Below are 733 nucleotides of genomic sequence, written 5' to 3'. Positions count from 1 at the left end.
AAGAAATGGAACTATCTGCAGCCAGGGTTTGGTAGTGGTGGGTAGCATTTCTTTTGGGTTTCCTTTTTTACGTATGTTTTGACGATTAGGAGTTACTTAGGTTAATTTTGCATTTATTTTGGTTACATCACTTTGGGTAGCTATAAGTTAGGGTTTGTTTTGGTTACATCACTTTGGGTAGCTATAAGTTAGGGTTTGTTTGGTTTATCATTTCATAACAACTATAACACACCCTGAAGAAAATTAAAAAACCCATTGTATGACTGACTTCCTGTTTGCTGCTAATTGTTTGGGAGTTAAGGAGAGAGAAAGGTTCCATACTTTCAGCCATAGGTTCCCTAGGCTGGGGCCGTGAACATTTTTTTCTTCTTGATCCAAAATCTGGTTCAGCTCGGCCTGCTCAGAATTTAATACAGTATACAGTACGTCAGAGATCGTGATTGGATGTTAATTGCTTAATTGCACCATACAATCCACCTGTATGGATGCAGATTCATTCATTATTTTTCTTCACAGTGTTATTGAGGTCCTTCCTTTTATTTGTCACCCCTCTGTCTTACGGTTTTCACATCATTCTGTCATGGTTGAAATGACAATGTGGCAGGCAGTGAACTCGTGGGAGATGACAGTGACGTGTGTGTGTGTGATTTGTGTGTGTGTTTTAATGATGATCTATGTGGAATGGGGAGCGTATGGCTTCCTCTGAGTACAGATGAAATGCAGTAATTGCCGT

Source organism: Electrona antarctica (assembly GCF_951216825.1).
Source record: "Electrona antarctica genome assembly, chromosome: 23".
Classification (NCBI taxonomy): Eukaryota; Metazoa; Chordata; class Actinopteri; order Myctophiformes; family Myctophidae; genus Electrona; species Electrona antarctica.
This window is presented reverse-complemented; position numbering follows the sequence as displayed.